Raw genomic sequence first — 17483 nt, 5'->3', positions numbered from 1 at the left:
TAATAAAAAAATAATTGTGGAAAGTTGGTATTTCTAAGATTCAGTGAACAGACATGGATAGAGTTTCAGGTCATTGGTGCTAGCTGCCTTCACTGAAGTTCTCCCAACTGAGTCTCATAATGATTCTTCATGGTGGGTTTTGCTATACCCATTCTACATATGTAAAAACTGAGGCACCAAGAAGGTTAACCCAACTGGAATTTAAGTCCTATACATTAATGCCATGTCCTTATCCCCTAAAGCTATTCTGGCTCGTTTTCTCTTAATATGTGATCATTCAGTGTTATTTTAGGAATGGGCATCATGCCTTTCAAATGAATAAAGTCACTGTGAGGGCTCCTGGGTGGCTCAGTCGGTTAAGCGACTGCCTTCGGCTCAAGTCATGATCCTGGAGTCCTGGGATAGAGCCCCGCATCGGGCTCCCAGCTCAGCGGGGAGCCTCCTTCTCCCTCTGACCCTCTCCCCTCTCATGCGCTTTCTCTCTCTCTCTCTCTCTCAAATAAATAAATGAATAAATATTTAAAAAAAAAAAGTCACTGTGAGATGCAATTATCCCCCTTCTTTTTATGATTTCTTTCTGGACAAGTAAAAAAACCCCAGTGATCTGACTTGTTTCTCCATCACTGCTGTCAATGAACAAGAGAGAATTGGTTTGCATAGATTTAATGTATTTTTTTTTAATTACAGCTGAATGATTCAAAAGATGCAAAGTGGAGTGTAGCAAAAAGTCTCCTTTCTACCCCTGTGGCTTTATAGATGAATATTAGGAAAACTTCCATCAGTTTTGAATTAATGGTTTTGAATGTGGGTAATAATGACAGTATTTGTTTTCAGCTTTTGAGATTGCAAAATACTCTCAAGGACAGAGTCTTGTTTTCTCCTCCCAGCTTGTTGGGGACGTTTTCTTCAGACCCTCCTTCGTAGTCACAGAGCCTCCCCCTAGGCCAACCCCCTCCATCTGCTGAGGCCAAGACTGCTCTCTGGGTCCCTCATACCTCTCACAGGCTATGGGCCTGTGACCGAGACCTCACCGCAGCTGGTGTGGTCTCCCCCCACCCCGCCCGGGGCCTCTGGAGTATGACTACAGGCTCTCCATGAGTTCTTTGTATCACTCACCAGGCTGAGGACAGGCCCTCCCAGAAGACCTGTGGATGGGCCAGCTGGCCTGCTCTTGTGCCTGGGTCGCATGGGAAACCCTCTTCCATTAGCACGTCTGACTCACTTTCTCTGACAGGTTGCGTATTTATTCCCAGTTTGCCCTTTATTAAAAATAATGTTTAAGAAGCATCTGTAATAATGTGGGAAAGTATTATGTTAATTGAGAAAGCATAATTTATCAGTATCCACATATAGCTACATCTCTGAAAATCATATAATTTAGACTCAGAACAAAGCCTACGTGTAGAAAAATTCTGGAAATAACTCATTCTTCCCTCTCAGCCCAACTGTACCTCTTCCTCCAGATTCCAGATTCATCTTAACTGGGATCCACCTGGCTTCCTCAGCCAGATCATTCTCAGCTCCTTTTCCTGTACCCGCATCACCAGCACCCCTGGGCCTCTGCCAGGCCAGGCTGCCACTGGTCCTGTCCGTGCTCGCTCCTTCCCGCTCACAAACCCCTCTGCTGTTCTCTGTCCTCATAGCCAACCCCCTAGTGCAGCCTCAGCCAACTCACACCCAAGCTTCTGTAATATCCTTAACACCAGTCTTCTGGGTCCTAAGTCTTGCTCTGGCGGGTGCAGTCTCTCCATTTCAGTCAGGGGCCTCTGTCTTTAAAAAGAAGAAAATAATAACCCTATAACACACCCTGTTTCAAGGTCTACTTGTGCCCCAGGTCCTCATGAAAGAGTTGAATTCCCTGGCTCCTGCTCGCATCTCTAGCGCCTCTCTTGCCTTTCCAGACTCTGCCCATCGCCTGCTGGCTGTTGCTAAGCCCTCAGCTCAGCCCCACCGTCTCACTTCCCTCTGGACATTGCTCACCTGCCCTGCACATTTTGACTCTTCCCTGGTTTAAGCTTCATGGACTTTAAGGAAATAAGGTTAAAACTAAAACATCAATCAAGTTTTAGCTGAATAGTGATGATGGATATTCATCATGATGTATATATAACTCAGTCAATCCATCAACCATTCATTCATTAAAGAAACATTAATTCAGATTTATTAGGCATCGTGCATGCAGTGGCCCAGGGCCACACTGGTTCTGGGTGTTGGCCCACATGGTCCTGTAGCAGGAGTCTTCTTGCAGATTTGTTCATGCAATCTGCATTGCCATCTTTCATTTGTGTTTATTCAACAAATGACCATGCAAAAACCAACAGCAAGGAATCCCTGTTCTCAAGGGTCACAGACTTATGAATTTGTCATCATGCCACATGCCCAGTGCCGTGCAAAGGAAGGCAAAGCCCTGCGGGGGGGCACGGGTGGTCTCCTAATGGAAGGGAGGTTGAACTAACCAGTGTTAACAGGTAGATGGGGCATGAGAGAGAGGGGGACAAGGAAGCAAGAGAGAGAAGTTCTTTCCAGAAGAGGTAACAAAGACTCAGAGATTAAAACCTGGCTCTACCAGGACCCGGGGAATGTGTGCACTGTGGCCAGAGTGCTAGGAGCCATGCATCCCTCACACTCCACCTGCTGTTGGCACTTTATCCTCCACCAGAATGGAAAACCTCCCCCTCTAAGTCCTACCCATTCTCGAGACCCACTCAAGACCTACTTCCTTCGTGAAGCCTTTTTGGACTCTGTATCAAACAGATGGGCACTTCATTCCATTCTGTTTTGTTCATTGCCATTCAAAATTTGTAACAAATCTCACCTTCCTATCAAGTGTAAACTTCTTGAAGGTAGGGACTATGATACACACTTATTCTCAAATTTGTGGGCGTCCAGCGAGGAACCTTGTGCTGCTCTGTGAGTACTTGTTGACGCACCACTGGCCCGGCCTGGAATCTCTAAAGACAGTCTCAGGCAGCGCCCAAGCACCTAACCTCAAGCAGTAACTGGTGAGTCTCTTCATACATGACTCTGTCCTCACATAACACCTGCTAAGACATCGGATCATGGGTCTGTGATAAGGGTAGATTAGATGCCATTAGACTGATTTTATGATTCCTAGAGAAAAGTAATAATGTTACAAGGAATTTAAAGGGATCCCCATTAGAAAGTGCCTTGCTCTAATCAACCTTGGAATTTACTGTTAGTAAACTTCTCCCCCATGGAAAGTAAAAAGAAATGTTGCCATCTGTGAAAAGCCTTGAACATGTAGACAGAAGAACATGTTTGGTCCATCACTACCATGTATCAGCTGTGTGACTTTGGACAAGTCATCTATGCCCTTTTAAACCTCAGTGTCTCCAGTCTTTAAAATGGAATTATAGTGCCTCCCAGGGTTATAACTACTCTCACAGGGCTATGGTAAGAATTAGATGTGGGCTGGTAATATGTGAAGTGTCATTTAAAAATCAGAGAGCACATTCATTTTTAGTATAAACTAAAGTTCCCTTCCCTCTGTTTTATTCTCAGGATTCAGAATCCAGACACAAGCTCTCCACAGGGAAGTACATGCACTGTGCTTATTTTAAAGAGAGAGAGTGTCCATCATCTCGCACTTAGGAGATCTACTGTAACCACCTTCTCAGCAACTGTAGATGTTGGAAGAGTCGTGTCTGCAGTCCTCAAGACAGCGTGATGCCCATGAGGTAAGGTGCCCTGCCTTGCTCAGTATCCCAGTGGAACAGCACCTGCTGAGAAAGCTGCCCAGGCTCCACCTTTCCCAGGGAGAATTCTGTGTTCCAGGCCATCCCCTTCTGAAAGACGGTTCTGCTTAGATTTGTCAGGAAAGGTGGTTAAACAATGCAGACAACAAAAGTGGGCCCCAAACCAAAGACCCTAGAAAAGAAGGAGAAATGGACACTCTGGAAGGGTAAGCAATTCTGTCTACCCAGCAGGCACCAATCTAACCTGCAATCAGGAGCCTGGACTCAAAGCTTGTCTCTGGGAGTCCAGCTTTGGGAAACTCACCCAACCTCTCTGATCCTTTAAAATTATGCTTTGTAAAATAATAATAATGCCAATCTTCTGGTGTTAATTAAGGATTACATTTGTATGAGTTTTACAAAGTGGAAAATGCCGTGGGATTATAAGCTGATTATAAATTTATCCGCCTAAAGTAACCATTCAGAACAGCCCAAATGAACTGTGTGTCTGTGGGTGTCCATAAGCTTGCTCACCAGGGAGCCTGAAGTGGGATTCTAAGAACTGCCCAAAGATCTGAAAAGGCATCTCCTTTTCAGAGATGGGTGTGCCGTGAAAGCCATTTGGTTTCCACGGGTGACTACAGGCCACCCTCACATGCTTGGCTGTTGTTTCCAAAGCACAAAGCCCTGGGACAGGGTAGGGGACCAGGCCGCATCCCTCCCATGCCTTCACTCCAGGCTGTATGGTTCCCGAGGCTCTTCCTTTTGCCCTATCTTTTTAATTTTCCCAGTAAACCTGTTAGGCGAGCTGAGCAGATAAACCCTCTCTTCACCCACATATACCTCTTATGGATGACTTGCCTGAGGCCACAGAGCTCAAAATGACAGTGCCTGGAACCCCAGCTTGGATGGTTAGCTGGAATTTGAGCCCAGGTTTTAAAAAATCTTTGCCTATAGACCAGGCCATGAGCCCATGAGCCCATGAGCCCATGAGCCCGGCTTAGCCAAAGCCCTACGGGCCACAGCCTTGGCAGTCAGTGGCCCCCCACAGACACACAATTCCCTGGCAAGCCTGGCTAGACCCAGACATCTCCTTCTACTCATGCCTTTTTATTTTCTTGAATGTGTTTCCAAGGGGACCAGCAGGCACTTGCCCTCCCCACCTTGGTCCTCGCTCCCTGTGTGTAATTGGGGTGCACCATGTTGGCCCCGCACAGTGATGAATGGGCTTCTTCAGGCAAGCTGGCAGTGACTAAAGCCCCACCAGCCCCGCGGGCCGCTCCTGGGCAGTGCCGTGCCCTCAGATGCGATTAACCCCGTGTGTCACCATGCTTGGCAGCAGTTCCAGGAGGCAGGGAGGCCTTTGTTCATGCCATTGTCCTGTCAACTGGCCATAACTTCATTTGGCTGCCAGCTTGCTTGGCCTTTTGCATCATCCTGGCCTGCTCTCTCCTCCCTCGGGTCAGTGTTAGTCCATTATTCCAGATTTTCCAGGGACTATCCAGGGTGTGCGTGTGAAGCTCCTGCGTCTTCCCCCAAAGCAGCTTTGGAGTTAACATTGTTGACAGTGAACAAATCCTGCGTGGTCCAGGAGGTAGGCTTCCCAGGACTGCCCCCATCCTCACTGGTGCAGAGGAGGAGGACTTGTGTGTGGTGGACTAGCTCTCCAGGCTGTAGAGCAGGGGCGCGTTCAGACGTTCAGTACTTCCACACACTTTAATTGAGCACATACTGTGTGCCAGGCACTGTTCTAGACCCTGGAAATAAAGCAGTGAACAATAAAGACGAAAAGCCCCTGCTGTATGGAGCCACATTCTGAAGTGGGGAAGGGAGTGAGGAGAAGAGACAGGCATATAAACTGAAAAATGGGTTAAAAGATGCTATGGAGAAAAATAGAACAGTGAAGAAAAAGTTGGCTGTGGGGGATGCTCGTCCGAGCACCCCCCTAATGCCTAGCACAGAGTTGATCCCCGACTCTGATCTGACCGGCTCCTCAGTGCGGGGTCTGATTCCCACACCCCCAGCTACGGTTGGTTAGAGCTGCTAGGTTGGAAAGACCCCGTAGAATTACCCCCAGTAACCCTGCCAGCGGGGGTATCCCCCACAAGCCAGACTCCACCCAGTGCAACCCCCACCACCCAACCCTGCCCAAACATCCTCTTCTCGTCTATCTTTTCCCTTCTCCCACCCACACATACTGACTTGGCAGCCACCCAGACTTTGTACAGCCAAGTGGGGAGACGGGCCAGCCAACAGACCGTAACAGCGCAGAGATCAGTGACCGGCAGGGCCTGTGCGTGGGCTGTGGAAACCCTGAGTGGGGCAGGGGTCTTCACAGGGGGCTGTCCTGTGCCCTGGAGGATGATGAATGGCATTCCAGGCCTCCACCCACGAGCTGCCCGTAGCACCCCCGCCCTGAATGAAGACAACAAAACCATCTGCACACACTGCCCAATGTCCCCTTTTGCAAAGAACCACTGGTTGAACTCAACATCATTCAACTGATTTGACCGAGAAGCACTTTTCTTGTGCTTCTTGGCGGGGGGGGTGGGGAGTGCCTATCAGTACTGCATGTACCCTGTGCCATTCTAAACACTCTGGGTGGTGCTACTTGTGGACAAAGCCAATTCCCTACCTCAGAGTCCAGGGCTTTGGCTCTGGGCCCTGCCTGGTGTTCTGGCCATGGCTCGTGCCGTATGTGTCTCTACTTTCTGCTTCAGAAAGCCCGACAGTCTGTCATTGCCTGTGTACTCTCTGCACTGTATGTCCCGGGCCTTCCCTCGGGTGCTCCTGCTGCCTGCAGTGCCCTTCCCACCCAGCCTCTCCTGGTTCACTGATTCCTTCTTCAGGATTCTACTCGGGCATCCGCTCCTGCGGGAAACCATCCCTGAAGCCCAAACGGGGCTGAGTGGCCCCCTTTGCTCCCGAGCTCCCAGAGCACCTGGCCTTGGTCCTTCCTACCTTCGAGGCCTCAGACAGGCCCTATAGACCTATGGTACCCCCATCCTGTAGCATAGGTAGTACGGGTCCATTTCTCCCACTTGACCTGCAAAGCAGAGACTATCTTTTCATCTCCAGAACCCGACAAATTGTCTGGCCCAGAGTGGATGCTCAGGAAAGGTCAAAATGAACTGACAAGTAAATAGAACACAAAGATGGGTGTGATAAGGGGAATGACGACGAGAGAATGCAGGCTTGAGGAGGGAAAGAACCAAGGGGGAATATTCTTTTTACAACCAGGAAGGGATGGCTAAGTTGCCTGCCTCTCGTTTCTTTCTCCTTTGGGCTAAATACTTCAGTTGCCTTAACCTTTAATCGCACATCCGTCTCATTTTCCAACCCTCTGATCGATCATCTTTGTCATTCACATCCCTCCATGCCTTCTCCACTTTTTCCAGAGGCTGCTTTTGTGTTTAATGTGATGTGTGCAAATTATTGGCCCAGAGAAGAGAGCGGAGAGAATTGAATTGGTGATTATGCTAATTATTTCCTTTTCCGTGTCAGGGACTGCTCACAGGGAAGCCCACTTCTGGGGCCAGGAGGGTGGGCAGGGAAGAGGGGAGGAATGTGGAGGAAGAAGTGCTGGGCTCTGAGCTGGGGTATGGAAAGTCTGCACTGGAGGAAATACCTGAGGGATGTGGCTTCTCCACAGAGTTAGGGTCTTCAGCTGTGAAGGGGGCCTGCGCAAGTTCTGGGCTCTTTCATCCACAGCATGACCTATGAGGGAGACACAGCTCCGTTTTATAGATGGTGAGGTGTGAGGAAACAATCCACAGATGGAGGGACTGTCCCGAGGTCACCCGCCTGGGCGGGGGAAACACGGTGAGCAGAGAGGAGGTTCCAACCTAGACCTTATAACTCCCGGTCCGGATGAGTTCCCTGGCCTCATAGCCCCTACTCAGGGTGGACTCTGGGGAGCAGTGATGGTGGAGGAGGCAGTCCTGGGGCCCGAAGCCCTTTAGCAGCCCTGACACTGTACGGCCTGGGCCCAGGATGCAGCTGGCCAGCCTGTTGCTCTCTGGTTGGCGGCTGCCCTCAAGCCACTCGAACCAGCGCTGTTGGGTTCAGTCACATGTTCCTTCGGTCCAGCCTCCCTGCACCACCCCACCTCAGCTCTCCACACAGCAGCTGTCTGGGGCGCCATCTGGACCCCTCACCCTTCAGCAACCCAGCAAAGTCCCGCCACATTTGTTCTGTTTGTCACTGGGGCTGGCTGGTGTATGTCAGGCAGCCAGTTACCAATGTCTGTTGAGGGCCGGGCACGGTTCTGGGCGATGGAGGTCAGAGCGGGATGAGGCAGAGTTCCTGCTCCCAGGGAGATTGCCCCCACCCTCGGGGATGTGGTGGGGGGACAAGTTTAGTCGGGGGACAGACAGAGGACCCTGTGGGCCCCAGGACCGGCCTTGCTGTTTAATGAAGTCTGGCTCTGTTGCAGATTCTCAGAGGTAGCTTTGAGGTGGAGAACCCTGTGGAGGCTGCTGTCGGGGCTGATGCCACCTCTGTCCCCCACCCATGCATGGAAGTGGCAGGAGCTGCCCCTCACTGATCCCCTTCCTCCCCCAGCACACAGAAACTCCAAGATGCTTAGTGAGAGGCCTGGGAGGCTCCTGAAGGGAGTTCTGCCCATGGTGGTGGGTGGCTGTCCTTTAGCCTGGATGTGGTTTCTAAAACTGAGTGCTGTGGCCCAACTTCATGCCACCCTGATGGGAGGCAGTAGGTGGAGAGATGAACAACACAGGTGGACACCCAGGTGCAGCCTGGGGCCAGTGACCTGACCACTCTCTGCCTCATTGTCCCCTGTATGGTAGGAACCGCACTAGGCCTACTTCCCAGGAGTGTGTGTGGATTAACGGACACGTGCAGTTGATAGCAAGGAGGGCACATGGCAAGGGCACAGTAAATGACAGCTCAGTTGCCTCACACCACCCTCCAACGGAGGTCCTGTTTCTGCCTTCTCATTCACACCTCCTCGACCACTGTCCAGAGTCCACAGAGAATGAAATGCCCGGGAAGAATGCAGTGACAAAAATACTCGACCACATCCAGAACTTCCCTGGTGCAGCTGGTGCTTGATCATGGGCTTCTCCTGGGAGCTACTCTGTGGGAGAATGAACCCAAATCCTGGCTCTGTCACGCCCCTAGCAGTGGCCTTGGGGAAGTCACCCAAACTCGCCCCGCCTCAGTTTCCACCCCCGTCCCCTGTGGATAGTACCACCTCCCTCAAATACTAGTTGAGATCATTAAGTAATATAAGGTAGGAGTGGCTACCTTTCTTTATGCACAGTAAAGCATGAGGGGACGGAGTGCCAAAGGAGAGGCCAACAGGAAGCCAAGTGAGGCGGTCCTGAGCCAGAGGGAGGCAGGGGGCACCTGACGGGCGTCCGTAATACCCACAGCTGCACTTAGAGCATTTGCTGTGAGCTGGTGCCACGCAGAAGCTTTTCTACCTGACGTACCTCGCTGAATTTTTACAAAATCCTCACAAACTAGGAATTATCCCCATTTCACAGATGAGGAAAGCGGAGGCTGGAGGAACCTACCAAAGGTGGTCTGGCTTAGAAGTGGCAGAGCCGGGATTCAAACCCGAGTCGTCTACTGTCATAACCCCTCCGTGGTGCTGCCTGCTGGGGGTGAAGTGCAGGGTCTGTCCTGCTGGGCCTGAGGGGCAGAGTCTCTACATCCCTCACCTGTAAAGTGGGCATCATCATTCCAGCTCCACAGGGCATGTGTGACCCAGGCTGGGCGGTCCTCGCCCTTCTCCAGCCCTCGGCGGGAAACACTTTATAAACAGAAGATTACTTACCCACCCTGCTGCCTGGAGCCAGATCTCTTGCCATGCCAAATTGTTGGAATGGTTCAGTGACAAGTGTGTTATTAGGAAGAAATTTATGATGCCTTATTCAGAGTGAGTCACTGAATCCCTGTGGTGAGAGGCGTGGGGAAGGGGCCCTCCACTGAGACAAGCTAACTCGGGGACCTAGGCCCCAGCTGCCCTGGGCCTGGCTACCTCCCCAGGCCCCCACTAGAGGGTCCACTGATCAGTGATGAGGGTGGGTGAGGCACGGGGTGGGGAGACAGCCTTCCACCATAGGGAAAGATGGTGCCCTGTGGTGGGTTTGCATGGACCTCACAGTGGGCATGATGGGCTCCAGAAATCTCTTGCTGCTTGCCACCAAATTTCCAAGGATGTGAGAGTCAGGCTCCAGGTCACTCTCTGACCCTCCCTCCAAGGGTGTGGCACAGCCATCCCCAGGAATGGGTCTGCTGGAAAATATTGCCCAGAGTTTAGGTGAACCCTCTTCTTTCTGCCTTTGAATCACAAAAGAGGAAGTTGGTCTAGAATTAAACTTCAGAGGGAGAGAGAATCAGCTGAGATGTTGCAGTTCTGCTGGGATTTGCTTTCTTCCCTTAAAAACTATACAATAGTTGGTGAGAAAAGCCCTCTCCTTAAAAATTGACTCTCATGGGCATAAACGTGACTGTAGAAGAACTGGAACAAGAAAGCATCTGTCAAGGAATAGCAGGTGACCTCCTTGGACAGATGCCACTTTGAGTAGCCAGACAAGGCTGACCCTTCTCTGTCTGCTCCTGGATGCAGAATAAGGGATTTCTCTGAGGCACCCAAACCCCGAGGTTAGGCTGGAGCATTCCCGCTGGGCTCAGGACACGTGGAGCACCTGCCAACGTTGGCAATGTTCACATGGACGAGGTGAATACCCGCTCACTTCACTGGTGGCCACTTCCCTGGCCACCCATACTTCACAAACAGCCGAAGGGCAGCCAGGAGGCAAGAGCAGACTACTGGGCAGCAGAAATGAGGTCTCCAGTGTCCTTCACTGTGAAGCTCACCCCTGTCTCCAACAGGAGAGCCCAGCTGGCTTTTTTGGGTCCTGTCGCCTCCTAATTTAATCATAATGCTAACATGATAGATAATTTTATTTCTCACCCAGACCCCATTAGAAACATATACATTTGGAAGGATGGGAGAGTCTCTAGAGCTCAGATGTTCAATACGTGGGGGATTTGTGATCTCTCTGAGAATCTAACCCAAACTGTGGACTTCAGCTCCAGAAAAATGCATCCACAACCGGTGTATTGTGTGCAATATCAGGTGATTCCTGGTCCTTTGAGGCTCACCCATGGAACCCAGGTTAAGAATTAGAGCTGTAAAAAAAAAAAAAAAAAAAGAATTAGAGCTGTAGAGATAAGCACACATGTGAGCTGGCTGCCTAAACCCTAAACCCTAGAGAGCAGCCACAGGGACTTTTAGCCCTGTCCCCACTGTATGGAGCCACCTCCCCCATACCTGGCAGTGGCATTCATCACAATGGTCCTGTCAGAGCCTGGCTATGCTTGGTGCCTCCACCTAGGAAAGCAGGGATGCACGCAAAACACTTATCGAATGTGTGTGATGTGGCAGGCATTCTTCTAGATGCTTTATCTGTTTGAATGTGTTATATCCTCACAATAGCCCTGCAAGATATTTCTGTAAAGAGCCCGGACTTAGATTAGTCTCTATTTCTCAAATTCCATTTCTAGTGGTTACATTGTTGGAGATGTGATATTTTCCCAGAAAAACCAGTTACTATTATTAGTGAACACTTACTTTGTGTCAAACATTGTGCTAAGTATGGATTTTATAGTTCTTAATTCATTTATTATACTCAAGACCACATTTTATAAAGAAGGAAATCGAGGCCTTTAACCTTTTGGAATACTACCCTGAGATCACCCCTTAAGGAAACTAGTCTAGCTTCTCGGAGGACAGAGGACCAGTGAGGAGAACTGAGGCTCCCCAGCCAATGGCCAGCACCAACCACCAGACATAGGAACAAGGCCAACTTGTATTTTCCAGCGCAGTCAACTAGCTGCATGGGTGAGGCCAGGTAAAACCAGCTGAGGAAGCACCCAGTCAATCCTCAGAATCGTGAAAAATGGTAAATTATTGTTTTAAGCCCCAACATTTTGGGGTGATTTGTTATTCAACAATCGATAACTAATACAGCCTTCTAAATCCCACTTCACTTGCCCCTTTCCCCAAACAACCACTAACAGTAGAATGACAAAGGAATTAAGCCAGAATGAAGAGAAGAGAGAAGACCACTGGGGAGGGAAGACATCCAAACATGTTTTAGATGGGCAGGTGGGGAGAGGAGCAGTCTCTGACCGAGTAAAGCCGAGAAAGTCACAGTCCACATGCATGCAGGAGAGGCGAATGATGAGACGTGACCAAGGAGCCCCAGAAGGCCTTCAAAGTTTGGGCGCTGAAAGGTGCCAGGTACCACAGAAGGCAGGAACAAGGCCCAGGGCCAGGAGACAGGAAGCCACTGCCAACTCTCTTTTTCCCTGGGAAAGACCAGAAGTTATTATCTGGAGAAGCTGAAGTGAAGGTGCTCTGGACTCTAGGACACTTGTCACAGCCGAGGGTGACAGTGAGATAGGAGCTTGAAAACTGGAAGATTAATTAAAAACTGCGAATAAATGATGGGCCCTCAGATTCCCCACCTGCTCCCAGAACACCAGCAGCTAGCTAGGTGTCTCTTCCCTTCCAGACAGTTGGTTGGAATATTCTTCTCTGGGTAGACTGAGCTTCTTCCTCACCCCACCCTCCACTCCTTGGAAAAGACCCTTGTAAAATGATATTTGAGGACTCCCAGTAAAACAGCCTCTAGCTATCTGGTCACCCTACTATGAAGTCAGCTGGACTATAACCCTGTCTTTCTCTTAAATATGACGGGTCACCAGACATTTGAAATGAAAGAGAGAGGTCAAAAAAAAACAGGGGAAGTGGGAGGGATCCCCGAGGAGACAGGCAGCATACAGCAAGCACAAGAACCTGAAATTTAAAGAAAAAACAAACTTAGAAATTCGTAACCTCAGGGAAATAGGGCCTAGAAACAGAATTCCATGAGAAAGGAGCAGTTGGAGAAGAAAGAGTTCTTGGAAATTTAAAACATAGTAAGTAAGGTTAAAAACTCATTAGAGGGACGCCTGGGTGGCTCAGTCGTTAAGCGTCTGCCTTCGGCTCAGGTCATGATCCCAGGGTCCTGGGATCGAGTCCTGCATCGGGCTCCCTGCTCAGCGGGGAGCCTGCTTCTCCCTCTGCCGCTCCCTCTGCTTGTGCTCTCTCTTTCTCTCCATCTCTCTGACAAATAAATAAAATCTTTAAAAAAAAAATTCATTAGAAGCTTCCCAATGTGATGCACCAGAAACAGTCCAGGCCAGTGCCCATCGATATCAAATTTTAGAACACAAAGCATAAAATGAACACCTGGAAAGCCCCAGAAAGAGGAAAACTTAATAGACAAAGGACGAGGGATGACAAGGGCATCAGACTTCTCTCCAGAAACACCAAGTAGGAAATAATGGAGTGATACCTTCAAAATTCTGAAGGAAAATGATTTTCAACCCGGAATCTTGTGCTCAGCCAAATCAATCCAACGTGAAGGGGAAATCAATAAAAACCTTTTCAGGCATGGAGGACTCCGAAACTGGTCTCGTGAAAGAGAAAGCCATGGCCTCCAGGAACAGGGACTCCCGTGAAGGAAAGTCAGAGGGAAGTCTCAGGGCCAAGAGTGAGGAGCCAGCCTGGGGAGGGGAGGTTTCTGGGGCCACGGAGATTGGGGGGGGGTGGGACTGACACTCGACCCGGGTGAGTGGTGGGAAAATGATCACCAGGCCTCTGACAGATCCACTAAAGGAATCGGGGGAAATTGCTTTAAATAGAAGAAACTAAGAAATGGGAAAGAGGTTTGGGGATGACTTATTCTCAAAAATAATATCTAAGCAATAGAATTCAGGTGACTATTTTGAAGTCTAGAGTTAAGAGCAGGAAAAACAAGCTGCTGCTGAGCTGGAAGTGGTGGCCTCTGGGGAGCAGAGAAGGTCGGACTGGCTTCTGCTGTGTCTTTTAGCCCTGTTGGATTTTTCACGATGGACACATGAATAAAATCAACATTAATTTTTATAGGGAAATCAAGAGCATGGGCTTGAGAGTTCGATCACCGGGTTTAAATCTCTCTGGAGTCTTACTGGTGGCAAGGCCTGGGTCAAGCCTCAGCCTCAGTTTCCTTATCTCCCTTGCAAAACTGAGGTGAGGACTCAACATAATTTCTGTAAAAGGCCCAGCACAGAATATATGCTCAATAAATGATAGACATTATGGTTTTTAAGATTTCCGAGACATTCCACGGTAGACAGTGAAAGCAAACTCCATCCCTGAGGTTTGGGAGGAGTCGAGAAACCCTGGAGAAATGTCGCCCTCGCATCTGCCAGGAAGCGGTCCCGCTGTTGCTAAGCTGCGGGCCTTCTGCAGGCCCCCACCCTATCCGCTCAGTATCTCGGTTATTAGCAATGGCACGGTCAGCTTCCAGAGCGGGTTAGAAGGGTGTGCTGGGAGCAGCTTTTTCACATAAAGGCCCGATTCATTCCCAAGGGACTTCTGGTGGGCGGGTTTTCCTTCTGACACAATTGTCCCACACAGAAAGTTGCCACCATGGAAGATGGGGCATTCTGTGCAGAACTGGGAGAAGGCGGCTCCGGGCTCCTCTGGGGGCGGGGAGCATGCTGGCATCAAGCAGAGAGGTCCTGTCCCCCATCTGCCTGGGTCCTGGGCTAGGGCCATCAACAGGGCCCCGGTGTCCCACCCAACAACAGGGGCCTCGAAGGAGAGCCTGAGGCTGAGGATGCTGACCCTCTGGCCTCACTATAGACACATTTATTTAAACAAATACATTGGATGAGAAAAAGGCTGGAGAGAAAGAGAGACGCTAAAATGTTAACCACAGTTTTATGTGAATGGTGGGATGTGAAGTGCTTTTCATTTCTTCTTGCTTATCTGTATATTTCAGTTTTTGTACAATAATCATACATTCTCTTTGTTCTCAATCACAATCATAAAGAACAAGGTGATGAGTCCCTGAAAGGGGAGTGAGTGCAGTAGGTGACCGTCAGCTTGAGAGATTCGGTAACAGCTGGGAACATGTGAGTCCTCTGCCTGCCAGGATTTCTAGAATTCAGAGAGCCCGCATTGGGAGGGGCGTAGGAGGGTTGTCGAGGCAGAATGAGCCTGACCGGCTAGTGCTTTCCCACCACTTAAGCCTACAATGTGCTGTTCTTGACTCTAACTCAGTCCTTACCGTGACCTCCTGACAGAGGGTCACTATTCAGCCGCACTGGACAGATGGGAGACTGGGACCTGGAGAAGGTAAGCACCTTCTCTTCTCTTGCACCCCAGCATCCAGCTGTGGGGCCTGGGCCGGTGACCACCGCAGTGTAGCAGCAGGAGGGACACAGCTGCGGCCAGGGAGTGCAAGGGAAATGCTGAAGTGCCAGGGTGTCTCATTCTTTTCCTGAAGAAAAGCTCCTTTTTGTTTCCCAGAGGTCCTCCCAGTGGGAAAGCAAGGTCGCAGCCATGGACTTAGAAATCCACCACTTTCAGGGGCGCCTGGGTGGCTCAGTCAGTTAAGCATCTGACTCTTGATATCAGGTCAGGTCATGATCTCAGGATCGAGAGATTAAGCCCCCTGTTGGGCTTAAGCAGGCTGGAGCCTGCTTAAGATTCTCTCTCCCTCTCTCTCTGCTCCTTCCCTGCTTGCGTGCTCTCTCTCTCTCTCTCACTTAAAAAAGAAAGAAAGGAAAGAAAGGGAGGGAGGAAGGGAAGGAGGAAGGGAGGAAGGAGGAAAAGAAAGAAAGGAAAGAAAGGAAGGAAGGGAGAGAGGGAGGGAGGGAGGAAGAAAAGAAAAGAAAGAGAAGAAAAAAGAAAAGAAATCCATCACTTCCAGCTTGAAATGAAGGCTCTGCTAATACCTACCGAGCATTTCCTCCATGAGACAGACACGTTTCAAATGCGCTCACAGTCATCAGTTGATTCTCCTTCCCCTTTATACCGAGAGTTCCCGGAGGCCAGGGACCTCATGCACTTGGCTGGTTGACTTGGTATCATCAGTGTCTAGAGCTGTGTCCTGCACATCGCTGATTATTGTATACCGATGATGTGGCCCCATTTTGTCAGGAAGGAACTCAGAGAAGTTCAGGGGACTCAGAGAAGTTAAGGAAAGCACTCAAGATCCCACAGCGAATAAATATCGGAGCTAGGTTCTGAAATTGGATTCTGACCCCAGGAACCGTGGCTCACACTCACCCCCTTGGAGTGTCCTGTTTCAAGGCATAGTGTGTCACAAGAGACACACCTGTGGCCTTGTGGGAACAGCCGTGGCCAACCATCCCAGTGAGCTGGGGTCTAGGGGCAGGGGAGGGGGCAGCTGGGCCACAGGGGGACTGAGGACACGGTGAAGCCAAGAAATAGAGTCACTGACAGGAGACAGCACGGACTGGTGGTCAAGGGCCAGACGTCCAAATCTGGCTCTACTTGCCGACCATGTGACCATAGGCAGATTAATCACCCCAAGCCTCAGCTGCTCTTTTGTACATGGAGGCAGTATCTCGTGGAGTTGTTATAAAGATTAAATGAATACATACAGACTACTTAGTACAGCAGCTAGCCCATGACAGAGATGTGTGTGGTGCGAGGCTAATAAATGGCATCAAACTAGGTAAATATCCTTGCATGAGGACCCAGCCACTTTTGCATTCTGTGTCACATAGAGAATACGTGCAAATCCATAGCAAGCGACCACCATTAACCAAATGTCCTGTAGCAACCTTTGCTGCATAAAAATTTACCCCAAAATGTAATGACTTAAAACAACCACTATCTTTTTGCTCATAGTTCTGTGGGTTAGTGACTTAGGCTGTGATCAGTGGGGCCATTCTTCTGCTGGTCTCACTAATGGGGCTGCAGCCAGCTAGGCCATCAGCTGAGGGTTGGCTGCTTGAGGGTAGGCTTTCGAAACCATAGCACTATTGACATTTGGGACCAGAGAGTACTTTGTTTTGGGTTCTGTCATGTGTACTATAAGATGTTTAGCAACGTCCTTAGCCTCTACCCACTAGATTCCATCAGCCCCCTCCCCCCCATCATATACAATTAGGACAACAAAATATCTCCAGACATTGGCCAGTGTTCTCTGGGGGACAGAATTGCCCTCTGGCTGAGGACAACTGGTCCAGAGGAACCAGCACGAAGACTTGTCTTTGTTGCTTGTGGTCTCCTCTTCCAGTAGCCCAGACTTCTGACAGTAGATGGGGTGGGGGGTGGGGGTGGCCCCAGCAGCAAGAGAGAGCATGCCTCAGTGCTCATGTGCTCTTCGAGCCTTCTCTGGCGTCACATTGGTTGATGTTCCATGGGCCAAAGCATATCAAATGGTCAAGCCCAGAGCCGAGCTGAGCAGGGACTGCACAAGGGTGTGGGGACAGAGGCATACTGGCCTGGGACCATCACTGTAACTGACCACAGGAATTTGTCTACCACGACAGTGATGAGTGTTGTGGGTGCGAACATGGCACCAGGGGAGGGGCCTGTGACCTTGGGCAAGTCTCTTTCTCTCTGTGACCTCATCTGCACAATGAGGGAGGGACTTTTTCCTGAGTGGTCCCTAGCCTCAGTGGCTCAGATGTGCTAAGAGTTGATTTCTTACAGTCAGTGCAGTCACATCAGAGGGGCCTGGGGCCCTGCTGTGAGGGGAACTCTCCTTGGTCCTAGGGCAACCCAAACTGGCCCTTCCAAATGGCTTTTCCTGGGCTAGAAAGTCTTGGATATTAAAATACAAACAGGAGAAAATAGTTTACAATCCTACAACATCTTGTGGTTCTCAAAAAACTTCTCCATGCTCCATTAGGTAAGATAATGTCTAGATTTTCAGTGTCTTGCCATAATAAAGTCTTAGT

General features: G+C 49.8%; 1 long non-coding RNA gene across 4 annotated transcripts in view; it reads left to right on the top strand.

The window, feature by feature from the left end:
• Window positions 1–17483, top strand: part of LOC118014313 — a 113442-nt gene that overhangs the window by 38730 nt on the left and 57229 nt on the right. For all 4 annotated transcript variants that reach the window (XR_004680258.1, XR_004680257.1, XR_004680259.1 and 1 more), the window contains exon 3: window positions 3523–3698. This is a non-coding gene — a long non-coding RNA (uncharacterized LOC118014313). The remainder of the gene's footprint in view (window positions 1–3522; window positions 3699–17483) is intronic.

Source organism: Mirounga leonina, unplaced genomic scaffold, assembly GCF_011800145.1.
Source record: "Mirounga leonina isolate KUSES-001 unplaced genomic scaffold, KU_Mleo_1.0 Mir_154, whole genome shotgun sequence".
Taxonomy (NCBI): Eukaryota; Metazoa; Chordata; class Mammalia; order Carnivora; family Phocidae; genus Mirounga; species Mirounga leonina.
This window is presented reverse-complemented; position numbering and strand designations above follow the sequence as displayed.